General features: G+C 34.1%; 1 long non-coding RNA gene across 1 annotated transcript; it reads left to right on the top strand.

Annotated features, from left to right (window-relative positions):
• The first annotated feature begins 10625 nt into the window (after window positions 1-10625).
• Window positions 10626-14169, top strand: LOC112743835 (uncharacterized). Its single transcript, XR_003172456.3, has 3 exons — window positions 10626-11357; window positions 11431-11766; window positions 13889-14169. It is a non-coding gene; the product is annotated as an uncharacterized lncRNA (long non-coding RNA).
• The last annotated feature ends 827 nt before the right edge of the window (window positions 14170-14996 follow it).

Here is a 14996-nt window from a genome sequence, read left to right as displayed (position 1 = left end):
TTTTTGTGCAGAGTAGTAGATTGCAAACAATAATTTTTCATTTGTTCACCGTTGGATCGACTTGAAATTCGCACTGCAACTTCACCTTGTCTTGTTCTTCATTCTAAACGATGAAAATTTTTATTGAGGTCTACAGAGAGAGAAATTTGCTTCGAACAGCAGCTCTATTATTGGGTATTTTTTATTTTCTTATTACTCATTTGTAAATTTTGGTGCTTTGGTGTTTTGGCTGATTGTATGTACGATTTGTGCTTTATTTGAGACTCTCTTGTACCTCATATTTGATTATAGTGAAACCATTTTCTTGGTCTTGGTGACTCATGGTTTTCACCTCTCACATTGAGGGAGATTTTCATGTTAAAATATCAATGCGTTCTTGTTGTTGCTTTAGTTCATATATTTGCTTATTTATAGTTGCTGCCATATTGTGTTGTGAGTGCTTCTATATTGTTCTTGTCTTGGATATTTGTGTTATTTCTACTGCTGGACTCTTTCATATTGGCATCAGAGTTTTTAGACTTGTGATTCTGTGAACAATGGAAGCTAATATTAATACTAGTAGGATGATCACTCTTAATTGTCCTAATTATGATTTGTGAAAGTTAAGGATGGAAGATTTGTTTTATGTTAATAATTTTTATCAACCAGTTTTTGGTATAGAAAATCCTAATGATAAATATGATGATAATTGGACTTTGTTTCATATACAAGTTTGTTGATATATTAGACAGTGGGTTAACAACAATGTGTTGAATCATATTATTGGAGATACATATGCTCAGACCTTTTAGATTAAGTTTGAACAGTTGTATGCTCGGAAAACTGGAAATAACAAGATATTTTTTTAAGTAGTTGTTGGATTTAAAATATACAGACGGGACATCAATGACAGATCAATTGAATAATTTCCAAGGAATAATAAATTAGTTATCTTCCATTAATATCAAGTTTGATGAAGAGGTTCGAGGATTGTTACTTCTTAGCTCTTTACCAGATTCGTAGGATATTCTTAGAATTTTATTATCCAATTCTGTTTCTGATGGTGTAATCTCTATGATCTTGTCAAGAGCAGTGTTTTGAATGAAGAAATGATAAGAAAGTCACAAAGTGCATCAGCTACACATTCAGGTGTTCTAGTTTAGGGAGAGAAACAAAAGTCGAGGTCCTAAAAGTAGAGATCAAAGCAAAAACAAGTCTCGAAAAAAGGTATAAAAATATTGAGTGTCATCATTGAGGTCAAAAGGGACATGTGAAGAAATTTTGTTGGCAACTAAAGAAGGAGAAAGTCAACGCAAGTAATAAAGACAAGAGCGCAAATAAAGATGATGGTAGTAATGAAGACAAAGTTAATGTAAATCATGATGATTTTTTTTTCTTGTTAAGGAGTTTCAATCTGTTAACCTTGTTGATAATGGCACTAGTTGGGTGATTGATAGTTGTGCTTCTATTCGTGTTACATCTATGAGGGATCTATTTACGTCTTATACTCTTGGTGATTTTGGTGATGTAAAAATGGCTCATCAAGGTATTGCAAAGGTGCCGTTATTGGACAAGTTTGCTTGAAAACCTCCAACAATACCAAGTTGACTTTGAAACGTGTGAACCATGTTCTTGATATTCGGTTAAACTTACTTTCTGTTGGTAAGTTGTGTGATGAAAACTTGGATAGCTCATTCTCTCATGATAGTTGGAAGCTCACCAAAGATTACATGGTTGTTGTTAGAGATACACGACACTCTACTCTTTATTTAACTCAAGCAGAGATTGTGAAAGATGTTGTTAATGCTGCTGAGTTTGTTGATAGAACTGATTTATGGCATCAGAGATTATGTCATATGAGCGAAAAAGGCATGAATATGTTATCCAAGAGGAATCTTTTATCTAGTTGCAAGGTTTCTTTGTAAAAGTGCAACCATTGCTTTGTTGAGAAACAAAACAGGGTTTCTTTCAAAAACCATCCACCTTCAAGGGAGCCGGAGATACTTGACTTGGTGCATTCTGATGTATATGGGTTGATGAAGACAATAACACTTGGAGGGTCTATCTATTTTGTAACCTTTATTGATGATAATTCTATAAGGTTATGGGTTTACACTTTGAAGACCAAAGATCAAGTTTTGAATATCTTTAAACAATTTCAAGCTTATGTTGAAAGAGAAATTGGGAAGAAGTTGAAATGCATTCGTACTTACAATGGTGGTGAGTACTGTAACACCCTAATTACCCTAAGCCTTACCTCATGCCGTAAAGCAAAGGTTAATCAAAGGTTACGACAATTCTAAGGCTTATACATTAATATATATAGAAGGAAATAATAATTCTAGAAGTCCGATGAAGAAATAAGCTCAAAAACAGAATTCCAAAAGCGCGAACGTTCACACGAAACTACCAACTTAAAGTACAAGATATATATATAAGATAAGAATGCATAACTAGATATATGAATATAATAATCATAAGGAACTAGCCTCAGCCTGCAAAATTTAGGCCGACTAGTTTTATACAGACATACAGAATTTTGAAAGTTAAAACAGCACATACAGAATATCTCTCTCAAAGTAAGCCTCTAAGGCAAATATAAATACAAAAGTGAGAGAACTAGTCAAAATGACCAAAATGACAACAAAATAGAATAAGGTCCTCCGCTCTGCCACTATCAAATAACTCACCGAGGTGGGTTGCGACCTGCATCTGAAAAACAACAACAAAGTATGGAATGAGAACCGGAGGTTCTCAGAATGGTAACAGTGCCCAGTAATATAAGATATAAGACTCTGGGACGCCAGAAGCAATCCTACAGCTTCATATCAATTATGAGATTCAACTTAAAGCATACTAAAATTAAAACCATTACTTTAAAAACTATAATGAAATAGGAGAATCTAACTTAGTGAATTTCTAATCTAGCAATTCTCTGTTATCCCACAGCCTTTGCCAGCCTAACCGTCAGGCAATCCCATCGCCACCGCCTTCCGAACCTCCTCAATCCCAGCAGAAAACACAAGTAATGACAATGCAAGTAAAGCACAAGTATAACATGTATATCAAGAATTTCAAGAAGCAATTAATCATGTTATACAATTAGGCAAGCAATTCAAGTCGGCAAAGCAAGCAAACAGATAGAAGATGCACATGATGAATGCCTGTCCTATTTGGCTATGATATCACATTGTCGGTTCAACTGCCAACCCGACACATCTCCATGGAGACGTCACCTTTCGATCACGAATATAGATACGGGACCCCCCACGACTATAGTGCCAGGCACACTCCTGTGATCCGAAAGGATGCGAGCAGGATACTCTATCTCAGACCTCACATCTCAACGTAAGCGGAATTAACCACCGTCCTTGCCAGGTGCATAGCGTTTCAACAAAATCATTATAAGATAATACATCAATGGTTTCAGAAATCATTTTTCAGTACTCAGAGATCCACAATTTTCACAACTCATGTCACTAATCATCAATATAGTACTTCACCATCTCAATTAACTAATCCGCCATCAGTACTCCAGAAACCTAAGTCTCCGTTTTCTAAACACACATAGAAATTTACTAAAATAATTCACTAATTATCTTTAGCAATATTAGAACCTAAATATTAGACAATACTCTTAATCAGCCTTTGAAAAAATTTTAGAAAGTAGGAGAACCTTTGAAAACAAAAACAAATCATGTTTCAGCAAAACAGGCGTCTCACGTACGCAAGCCCCTGCCTCGCGTACGCATGCTATTGAAAAAGGGGTGGTCGCGTATGCAACCCCCTGCTCGTGTACGCAAGATGCCCAACTCGAATGGGTTGGTCGCGTCGCGTGCACCATGTTGCGTTCGCAACTCTCACCAGACTTAGTAAAATTTCAAAGTTGCATAATTCAGTTTTTGGCACCAAACTTTAAACAGTCATAACTCCCTCTATAAAAATCTATTTTTCTCAAACTTTATATCAATTTAAAGCTCTCAAAGTAGCCTTTAATTCAAAACAAAGTTCATTCACTTTCACACTTTGAGGCTCAAGTTATGATCTGTTAAAGTTCGATAAAACAAGATTTTTGCAAAAATCAGCAAGGTTCTTAAATTTCCAAAATTCACGATCGATACAAAATATCCTACAACTATAGCAGTTTCAATAGACCTAAATGATATTCAAATATCTTCCAATTCATTTCATAACCTACCAACATGTCATTTCACCAATTTCATCCAATAATCCTCATTTTCCTTCCTCAAATTCTCAATTATTACATTAAAAGCATCATTTCCCTAACCTCAACACATATCAACATCAATAAGCTTCACAATTCTTTATCAACACTCAAAATCATCATTTTCAACTTCCATTTTAATAACCAACAACAATCTCAAAGTTCAACGTCATAATTCATCAAAATCAACAATGCCATCATACATTATCAAATTCAACAATCAATTCAATCATATCCTAAGGTTCACTAGCCTAAGTGTCCAAAAATATTATATATTACATAGAGAAAACTAAAACCATACCATGGTCCCAATATGTGCTATACACCAAATTTGAGCCCAAACAAGCTTTCAACCACCAATAAATCACCAATCTCACATTCAAAGCTCCAAATCACTCCAACAAGTGCAAGAACTCAACTAAATCATACAAATTACCACCAATCAATCTAGAGTTACCAAAATCACAGATTCACAAAGGCAAAAAGTTTTCTTACCTACTCCGATGGTGTTTGGGGCACAAACCACCAATAGCCCAACCTTAGATACCACCTAAACAATCAAAACACAAAAATTCACTCAAAACCAAAATCAAAATTTTCGAATTTTTTAGGACTGCAAGAAGGAGATAAAATTTCAAAATCTTACCTACAAAAGTTAAATGAAACTAACGGGCTCGGCGAGAGCTTTGCATAGCCGTTGACGGCATGCGAATCGGAGCACTGTAACTCGAGATATGATTAATTGAAGTGAGGTGTGAATAGTAACTTTCTCTCCCCTTTTACTCTTAACTCATGCAGCTGGATTTATGTTTGAATGGGAGTTATGAGCTGAATGGTTATGTTTGGAGTGTTATATGTGTTGGGTTTGGGCCCAACTTGGGCCCGGTCCAACCTGTTAGTGTTTTTTAGTCCGTTTGGCCCAATTTCGGGACAAACCTTTAAAATTAGTACCTAGTTTTCAACTTTAATTATTTTCCTAAGGTTTTCTACTGCTTTTATTATTCTTGCACAGTACTGGACAGATTTAAGCCGGTACTGCCGGTTAATTTACCGGTTCGCATTTTTATGCGGTTTTTTTTACAGAAAATTACATTTTCCAACTCAGAAAAATCTACTAAGTCCAAAAATTATATTTAAATTTTCTAATTATCATTCTAAATTTTTGGAACCTATTTTGTTCAATTTAATTATTTAATTAAATAGTTAATTAATCGTGGTTCTTACAAGTACATAGATCCATTTGATACTTATTGTAAAGTGTATAGTATAAGACATCAGAAGACTCCACCGAAGACTCCTCAGTTGAATGATTTGGCTGAAAAGATGAACATAATATTCGTTAAAAAAGTTAGGTGTTTATTGTCATAGTATAAATTGGCAAAATCCTTTTGAGGTGAAGCTTTGAGCAATATTGTTCATGTCTTGAACCAGACACCATATATTCTCTTGTAATTTAAAGTGTCAAAGAAGGTATGATCAGATAAAGATATTTTTTATAATCATTTAAGAGTCTTTGGATACAAAACCTTTGTTCATATTTTCAAAGATGAGAGATCAAAGCTTGATGTAAATACTAGGTAATGTATTTTTATTGGTTATGGCATGCATGAGTTTGGTTACAGGTTTTATGATCCTGTTAGCAAGAAGGTGATTCAAAGTAGAGATGTTATCTTTATTGAAGACCAAACATTGAAGAATATTGATAATAAAGAGAAGCCAATGGTTCAGTCTAATGATAATTTTTCTGACTTGGATATTACTCTCTTTATACCTATGGTGGAAGATGATAAAGTTAAAGCTCAAAATAATGAGCATAATACATGTGCAGGTGAAGATGGAATGGTTGATCTAACGCTTGATATAGTTGGTGATGATGCTCATGATGAATAACCAACTTTAAAAATTCCTGCAAATGCACTCAGAAGGTTTACAAGAGAGCGAAAGTCTTTGTCAAGGTATTCTCCACATGAGTTTGTCTTCTTGACTAATGAGGAAGAACCTAAATGCTTTGGAGAGGCTGTTGAAGATGAAAGCAAAGCTCAATGACTTGAAGCTACACAAGAAGAAATGAAGTTCTTGCTTGAGAATGATACCTATGAGTTGGTGAAGCTACCTAAAGGTGTTATTGTTTTGAAGGACAAATGGATATTCAGAATAAAAAATGAAGAATACAATTCTAAACCTCAGTATAAAGATACATTGGTTGTTAGAGGCTTTAGTCAGAGAAAATGTGTCTACTTTTAGGAGATTTTTTCTCCTATTGTGAGGATGTCCTCCATTCATGTTATTCTTGATTAGCAGCTTCTCTTGATCTGGAGATTAAGCAAATGGATGTGAAGATAGCTTTTTTCATGGTGATTTGGACAAGAAAATTTACATCGAACAATCAGAGAGCTTTGTTGTTAAAGAAAAGGAAGACCTTGTGTGCAAGATTAAGGCTTAGTTTGGTAAAGTTTTTACTTTTCGAAAGTAGCTTATGAAAGCTGTCTTTTAAAAGACAGCTTTTTAAAAGCTGTCGCACTTGCGTTTGGTAAAATTACGTTAAAAATAGCTTTTAATAAGCACAAGCACTACAATTGTGTTTAGTAAAGCAACTTTTAAAAATTAAAAAAATTATAATAAACATATTTATAACGAAGAATAATTTTTTTTTTTCAAATTTTAGAGACCAATAATTTAAATATTTATTTAATTTACTCTCTATATTAATATAAATAGAGTTATCATTAGTCAATAATAAAACTTGTATGTAATCCAATATTTTTTTCTGATACGTCCATTACCCATCTATATATATTGACTCACTTTTACAAATCACAGAAAATGGGACACATATCTCAAGTAAAATTATATATCTATATTTACATATGTATATATATGTTGTTATTATAATTTTGACTAATGTTCATGAAATTGGTGTACGAAAATTTTATGATTGGTTTTCATATATCAGGTCTCCTTCACGTTTTTAAAGAACAGAGAAAAACAAACATCTACTAAAAAATACAAAAACAACGCATAAAAAATAATATAAATTGATAGAAGTTCATACCTAATGCGTGATAGAGATGTATTTGTGTTGAAATTGTGAAGATTAGGTTGAAAAATAAAAAAATATATGAAGATTGTGTTAGAATTTGTGAAGTTTAAGTTGAGAAATTAGAAATATATGAGTATTTCAATGGCAATATAATGGCGGAAAATATATGTGGAAAAATAAATAAAATCTGGTGTTAATAATTATTAATGGTAATTTTGAATATTTATTATATTAGATTTTTTTTTAATTTTGATAAGCACAAGCCAACTTTGAAAAGCTCCTTCTTAGGTGCTTTCAAAAGCACCCCTAACTTTTAAAAGTCACAAGCACAAGCACTTAGGCTTTTCAATTTACCAAACGCAAAATGAGATACTTGTGCTTTTAAAAAACACAAGCACCTCTTCGAAAATCTTTACCAAACCCAACCTAAGAAGAGTCGTTATGGGTTGAAACAAGCTCCAAGATAATGGTACAAGAAATTTGAATCCGTTATAGGTAAGCATGGTTACCATAAGACAACTTCAGATCATTATGTGTTTGTGCAAGAATTTCTATGGTGATTTATTATTCTTTTACTTTATACGGATGATATTTTAATTGTAGGTAAGAATGCTTTGAGGATTAATGAGTTAAAGGAACAGTTGAGCAAGTTCTTTGCTATGAAGGACTTGGGTCTTGCCAAACAGATTTTGGACATAACTATTACTCGTTATAGAAATTCCAAGAAGCTTTATTTGTAACAAGAGAAGTACATAAAGAAAGTGTTTTAAAGGTTTGGCATGAATGATACTAAATATGTTGTTAGTTCTTTTGCTCTTCATTTTAAGTTGAGTACTAAGAAGTGTTCAATCACTAATGAGAAAAAACAAGCAATGGAAGAAATTTCTTATGCCACAACAGTTAGCCTGAAAGTTTGATGTATGCTATGGTGTATACTAGACCAGACATTACTCATGCGGTTGGTATTGTGAGTCGTTTCCTCTCTAATCCAAGTAAAGAATATTGGAATACTGTTAAATGGATTATGAGATATGTCAAAGATACAATTAACTTGAGTTTGAGTTTTGGTGGTGATAAACCTTTGCCAGTAGGCTTTACTGATGCAGACATGGCAAGAGATGTCGATTCTCAAAAGTCTACTTCAGGTTATTTGGTCAAGTTTGCACGAAGAGTTCTTTCATGGCAGTCAAGACTACAGAAGTGTGTTGCACTTTCTACTATAGAGGCTGAGTTTATTGCATCAACTGAAACATGTAAAGAGTTGTTATGGATGAAAAAGAAGTTTCTTCGAAAGCTTGGTTTCAAGCAAGACTGTTATTTGTTGTCGTGTGACAATCAAAGTGCTATTCATCTTGCTAAGAATTCTACTTTTCATGCAAGATCTAAATATATTGATATTAAGTATCATTGGATATGGGATGTGTTGAATTTCAAGTTGTTAGAACTTGAAAAAATTCACACTGATGATAATGGTGCTAATATGATGACAAAAGCATTGTCAAGATATAAGTTTGAAACATGTTGTTTAATCGCCGGGGTGGCGAGGGCCTCCACCTAGTCAAGAAAGAGAAGATTTGTTGGGTTTTTTCTCTCTATTGTGAGGCCCAAATCCAATTTTTGGAGTTTTTTCTTGCACCCTTGTATCACTACCCTAATTAGATTTTTTTTTGTCATTAAGAGTGAGAGAGTAGCCACAAAAAGAGAGAAAAGAGAGAAAACATAATTTTTATTTTTGTACAGAGCAGCAGATTTTAAATAGCAGTTTCTTATTCGTTCACCGTTGGATCGACTTGAAATTTGAACTGCAGCTTCAACTCATCTTGTTCTTCATTCTGAACGGTGGAGAGTTTGATTAGAAGTTTGTAGAGGGAGAAATCTACTTCGAACAATAGCTCTATTATTGGATATTTTTTATCTTCTTATTACTCATTTGTAAGCTTTGGTGCTTTGGTATTTTAACTTATTGTATGCATGATTTGTGCTTTATTTGAGACTCTCTTGTACCTCATATTTGATTATAGTCGAGCCATTTTCTTGGTCTTGGTGACTCGTAGTTTTTACCTCTCACATTGAGGGGTTTCCACGTTAAAATATCGGTGCGTTCTTGTTATTGTTTTAGTTGATGCATTTTCTTATTTATAATTGCTGCCATATTATGTTGTGAGTACTTTCATATTATTCTTGTATTAGATATTTGTGTTGTTTCTGTTGTTGGACTCTTTCACATCTGAGATGTTTATGTTCATTTGATATTTTTTTGAATTTAGAAAAATTTAAAAAGTATACATGGCTCAACGAAGGGGTTACATGCGATCGGAAAACATTAACAGAATGAATACAACATAGCATGTGGTCAAGACATTGAATTTTGAGGTTAGTTTGTCTATTTCTTATTTTGAATAGTTAATTAGTTAATATGTTATGATATTTTGATTTATTTAAATTTTAGTTGATACGTTATTATATGTTGAATATTTTTAATTAAAGAATATGTTAGAATAATGATATATTAGTTTATCTTGTTATAATTAATTAATTGTCATGCTAGCATATTTAAACTCAAGTAGTTAGATGAAATGGATTTGGATCCTCTAAAGTTTGAATTTCACTTTAGAGAGTAAAGTGTGATTTTCTACCCTTGAATAGTTTCTCTTTTATATTTATTCTTGGTCCCACCTATGAAATTAATGGTGAAAGATTACACTTTATTCTCTAAAATGAAATTCAAACTTTAGAGGATCCAAATCCAAATGAAATATAAACCATGTGAGTTTAAGTTGGTTGAATTTGTTAGTTTGGTTCATTTGAGTTAAATATTTAATTGATATGATTGCTTATTTGGATTCAATTTAATTCGTTGAAAGAGCATAATATTAAAATTTGATTAATTATATATAAAATAAATTTTTTTCGTAAAATTTTATCATGTTAGGTTATTATTAAATAATTGTATTTTTTATTGGCTATTTTTATTTAAATAATATAATTATTCGAATTAGTCCCTAAGTTTTTTGAAGTTGGATACTTTAGTCTTTCAAATTTTAAAATATACAAAATATTCTCCGACATTTATTTTGGTTAGACAATACAATCTTTTTTTGTTAGTCACTAACGATGACTGCTGACGTGGAATGTTAACTCGCACATGTTGTAAGACCCAAGACTTTTGAAAAGTCCTATTTTAAACTAATCTCAAACCATATATTTATTTACAGTTTTATTTTCAAGAAATTATTTTATTGAAAATAATTTGTAAAATTGATGCACAAATAGTATTTTTATACATTATCATTGTTGGGTTAAAATTCATTTCTAATTACTGTATTATCCCTACTTTTATTTGGAATTACTAAAATGCCCATAACCCTAATTTTTGAAAATGAAACTCTAACCCTGAAACCCTAACCCAATAACCCGATTCCCTTTCAGCCACATCCAAACCCTCTCTTGCTCTCAGCAAGCACGCACACACACCTAGCTCCTTCAATTTGAAAGAAAGAAGGAAAGGAAAATAAAAAGAAGGGGAAACGAGGAGAGGGGCTGCAATCGGAAGAAGGGAAGGGAGGAGAAAATGTCGCCGCCGTTCAGCCTGTCCCTGCCACCGTCGTGCTGCCACCGAACCGCCGAAGTGCCATCACCGTTCTCTTGTTGCCGCCGCAGTTGATAGAAAAAAGAGTGAGATCCGAGAGAGCTGTGAAGGAAGGGCGTCGTCGGAGGAGAAGCCTGGCACCACCGCCGCCACTGTTCGTCACGCCGTCACCACTAGCCGCGCCGTCACCAGTCGCGAGAGAGAGAGATCGGGCAAAGAGAGAGGTGTCGTGAGGGAGAGGAGGCGCCGCTGCTGCTGCTGCCTTGCCGTCGCCGCTACCTGGGTCCTGTGGTCCAAGCCACCATTGATGGAGCTCCGTTTCTACTTCTCTGGTCCACCGCCACGGCTGGAGGTCCGCCCGACCTGATCGGAGGGAAAGGAGAGGTTTAGGCCGCCGCTGCTACTTGCGTGGTGAGCTACTGCACCAGCCACTGCCGCAGGAATTGCTGCTGGAGAAGGGAGCTGCGCTTCTGTGTTTCTGGCTGCCGGAAAAACCTCGCCGCCGTCACCGGAAAATCCTGCCGGTAAGGGTTTAAGTTGATCTTCGTTTTCTTTGGGTTTCCAGAAGCTTTATTGTTGTTGTATGATTGGTTTCAGTTTTCATTGCCGGAGTCCGGGTCGCCGCTGCTGCTTGAGGTGGCTGCCGGGCTGCCGCCAAACCGGTTCAGAGACCGTCGCTGTATCAGTTCAGTCGTTCCTTCTTCGTTCGATAAGCGTCTTCGATTTGAAAAGCCCTCTGGTTATTGTTCTGTTATCATACGCTGAGGTTTGTGACGTTAATTGCTATAAGATTGAGTTTTGGTTGTTATGTGTTGCGATTAGAGTTGCTATGGCTACTGCGAAAGTGACTTGGAGCCGAGGTTTTGGTTGTTGATTTCGGGTTGAGGCGAAAAGGACTCTGTGACGCGTTTGGGTTATGTTATGCGTTTTGAGGTAGGGGCTTTTGTACAAACTAGTTTTATTTAAATTAGAAATTGTTATAAATAGATATGCTGTACAAAATGTATTTTTGGTGGTTATGTGAGTCTTATGAATTGTCTGGTTTTATCTTGAATGAATATGGTTGCCTGTTTGATTGTAACAATGTATGATTTTGATAAATTGGAGATTTCTGGATTGGTTGATTTGAATGATTTTTGATAATTTGAAAGTTGAGTTTTGTTTTATTGGAAACTGATTTGGTCTTGAACCTGTTAGAAAGAGTTGATGATTGGTTTTGTTGGGACCCGGAAAGGGTGGCAAAGTCCAAGTTTTAGGGGAGATGCTGCCGAAATTTCTAGAAAATCTGAGATTTTGATTGGAATTGTTATTTTGGAAAAGAATAAATTATGCTTTGACTTAAATGTTTGAGAAATAAATTATGTTTGAACTTGCCTTATTAGGAAAATCTCTATATTTTTGATGTAATTATTAAGAAAGGAATTATGCCTTAAAAATCAATTTAAATATGAAATTTTTTTATGTTTTGGAATTTTATTTACATAAACAGATTTTGGAGGGGTTTTAATGGATTTAAAATAAACCTGGTTTTCAATTAATCTATTTCACTTTACGACATTTAGGAAGAGCTTGAAGTATTTTCTGGAACTTTGATTTATTAAAATTGAAACACTTCCCGAGCCCTTGGAAACAGATTTAAGAATGAAACTGAAATTGGTTTTGGCTTAAGTTTGGTTGGTCTTGAAATTGGTTCGGCATAATTGGAAACACGATTTGGTTTTGGGTTTAAACCCTATTCTATTTATTCAACTCAAGAAGTTAAAGTTTCGGAGGTTTTCAAGGAATTTAAGAAATAAGTTAGGTTATTCTCCCCTGAAGTCTTGGGACTCTGCTGAGGAATCTTACGACCAAATCTTGATTTAGAAATGAATGATTGAGTCTTTCAAAGAGATTTTGAACTCGGCATGGTTTTGAGATTTTTGGAAGTGTTGGAAAGATGTGGAAAGTGGCTCCGTTTTGAAAAGTGATTCTTGGCTAGCTGTGATTTGACTACGTTTGTTATTTAAAAGTAAATGGGCCAAGAATGATTTTGAAATAAGGTATTGAGCCTGATTGATTGTGGATATCATCAAGATTAATGAGTTATTGTTTGGTAGGCGTAAGGGCCGGGTTCGTCCCGCTTATGCTGAGAGATTGATAATTGACGAGATTGTTGATAAGTCGCTTGCGCCTGGCAAGGACGGTGGTTAATCCCGCTTGTCGAGGTTGCGACGCCCGCGTAAGGACGGTGGTTAATCTCGCTTACGTGTAGATGTGAGGTCGGAGGCAAAGTATCCCGCTCACATCCTTTCGGATCACAAGAGTGTGCAGGCACTGACATCCTGGACCGTGTGGCAGGCACGTTATCCCAGAGGGTTCCCATTTATACGTGACCGAAGGGTAACATTCCCATGGGAATGTGTCGGGTTGGCAATTGAACCGACAATGTGATATCACAGCCAGTAGGACAGGCATTCATCATTTGCATCTATGTGATATTGTTTGGGTGTGCATATTATATTTGGTTTGCTTATGTGAATACTTATGTTAACTGTTATACTTGTTGTAATTGCTCTTGATTGTGTTTGAACTACATTATTTGTGATTGTGTTTGATTGGTTGACTTGTGATGAATTAGTTGATGTTTGAGTTGTTTGGGCCGGGGGCCGTGTTGGATTGGATGGGCTTGAGGCCGTGATTGGTATATTGAGTCCTAGTTCTGTATAAAGTATCTGATCGGTTCAGCATAGACTTAATGAACCTATGCTTGGAACGGGATGATCATTTATACCGCGTAGGTAACTGCTTTCATGGTTGCGGTCTAGGAAAAACTTTTCAGACATTTTCTTTAAGAAAGGAAAAAGGTTTTGTTTTAGAATATTTGAGAAACTTAGCAAGTCTTCAAAAAGGAATTTTCTGGATTTCGAATGTGAACCTATGGTTTTTGGAAAGACTCATAAGACGAGCAATGATCACTGAACTCTAAGAATGATTTTGTCTTTACGTATCTTGTTATAACAATTTCTGTAATTCTATAGTGAGAACAAGCGAGGACGACGTTCTCACTCCCCTACAGGTTATTTCTTTTCAGGATATGGAAGATGAGGCTCCAGGAGAGTTATGTTTATTTTCTGTTTACTCGGTCTTTTTGTATTACCGTAGCTATTGTTTTTCCCTCGCCTTTATCCTTATTAAGTTTGTAAGAGGGATAGGAAATTATGATATGTATATTTGTAAACTAGTGTTATGTATATATATATATATATAGCTTAAGGTTGTATCTGATTTGTATGTACATGTATGTTTATGTTTTCACGAAAAAGAGTTATCGAAAGGTTATGCGGTTTTAAGTTTTAAGCAGGCTCATATTTTAGTGTTAAATATTATAAGAGTCGTGGTAATACTCGAGCTATCAGAGTGGCGCAGCCGGAAGCGTGACATTTTGATAGTTAGGGTGTTACACATGTGGCCGTTAAGTGTCCATATGTGTGTTTTGGATAAATCAATTACTACGATGAAGTACAAAATAATCTTTAGAGAATTTAAAAAATCTCACAACAGTCTCTAAAAAATTTAAAAAATTTTAAAATAGTCATTTCAAATTATTTATATATAATTATTTCTAAATTAATAAATTTTAATTTCTAATATTTTCGGTCTATTTATCTCAAATTTGATTATTTATATACAAAATTTTTTTATATATTTTTAAAATAAATTATAAATTGATTTGAAAAGGTATTTTTTAAAAAGCAATTTATAAAATAAATAAATCTATATTTATTTTTGACCATGCTACATATAAATTTAATGTAATTATAGATGTCATATTTTATGACCATTCTTTTATAATGAGAAGAAAATGAGTATTGTTGTTTAAAAAGATTGGAGAATTCTTATTGAACATTTAATTTTTCATACAAATAATTAAAAGTATTTGTACAAATAATTTATATGCAATGTGAACTAAATTATCTGAGGTCAAATTTGTAAAAGTTAGTCAACCACAAAATTAACGTAGATAATTTACAAAATTTTAATATGAAACTTCTCGTACTTTACAATACTTGAAGAATAAATATCTTGGCAAATCTAAGTGTTCTGTTCATGTTCTTTAAAAAGTTTTAAAATTTAATTATTGTAATGTTGCACAAAATGGGCTTAGAGTTAAAGTTGTTTGTGCT

This window comes from Arachis hypogaea, chromosome 14, assembly GCF_003086295.3.
Source record: "Arachis hypogaea cultivar Tifrunner chromosome 14, arahy.Tifrunner.gnm2.J5K5, whole genome shotgun sequence".
Lineage (NCBI taxonomy): Eukaryota > Viridiplantae > Streptophyta > Magnoliopsida > Fabales > Fabaceae > Arachis > Arachis hypogaea.
Note: the sequence above shows the minus strand (reverse complement) of the source record. Positions and strands in the feature narration are given on the sequence as shown.